The following is a 1,209-nucleotide window of genomic DNA, read 5'->3' on the forward strand; positions in this document are numbered from 1 at the left end:
GTGAGCGTTGTCACCCTAGGACAGGAAGTGTGTTACCGGCAGGATCACCAGGTGAAAAGAAACTAAAATGAATGCAGCCGCCACATGTAAGGACGGGAAAGCTGCAATATACAGCATTACATTTTTGGTTTTGGGTTTAGATACACTTCAAGCAAACCCCTCTTATCCCGTATGATACATCTTCGCTCTCTGGTCTTATAAAGAAACACATCGTCACAGTTTCAGGAATATGTTTATTTCTTGTAACCCACAAATGCCACAATAAAACATAAAAGTATCAAATGAAAGAATGCATTCAATGAAAGGTGCAAGGAGCAGAAGGTCGGCTGCAGTTACCCACTTTGACCAATCACAGTTCACTTCACTGGAGCCAGTCCAGCACAAGGTGAATTCTGATTGGTAGTTCTACTGCACTTTGAACTCACTGTATCGCACTCTCTTATGATATAGTCAGTGAGTGCTATAGATGTTACATTTATATTCTTTTTCTTTATTTATAAACAACATTATAAAACTTTGCACTAAATATAAGCAGATCGATTGGCTGAACTCAGACTCAGAACATGATAGCTATAATTTTAATGGGGGTGCCGTGGTTTGTACACCCACCACAAGTATATTTGATATAAAAACAAAACTATAAAAGTTTTAGGCCTTTTAAACTTAATGATTTTTGTACCATTTCTTTAAAATATTTGTTTTCTGCAATAAACATTTCAAATAGCGGTGTCAGAAAAGCGGTGTCAGAAAGATTTCAGGTAAAGCAAAAGCAAAGCGGAAGCTGCTAATTCAGCTTAGTGAATAAGGTCAATTAGTATTTGTCCAATCACATGCAGGTGCAAAATACAAATCCAAAATCCTTTTTTAAAGAAAATAAAAATTCCTTGTTTAGGTAATGGAATCAGATGTGGAGGGTAGAAGAGTTGGTTTAAACTTTTTTTTTAATTATTATTATTATTTTTAAAAAGTATTTTTATAAATGAACAATTACAAAAAAATGTAAAAAAACTAAAATTAAAGTAAAAAAATTATATCTTAATGCTAGTTAATAACACTTGAAATCCCCATACATTTTCTCAATAGAAAGTGGAAATCCAGCCCAGGGAATAAAAGAAAGGGCAGTTAGGAGAAAGATTTCCGGTCACCCCGGGTGTCACTAAGCTGCCGTCGCCATCTAGTGGATGAAAACAATAATGAACCTTCGCACAG

The sequence above is a fragment of the Nanorana parkeri genome, unplaced genomic scaffold, assembly GCF_000935625.1.
Source record: "Nanorana parkeri isolate BGI_ZX_2015 unplaced genomic scaffold, ASM93562v1 scaffold763, whole genome shotgun sequence".
NCBI classification, from domain to species: Eukaryota; Metazoa; Chordata; class Amphibia; order Anura; family Dicroglossidae; genus Nanorana; species Nanorana parkeri.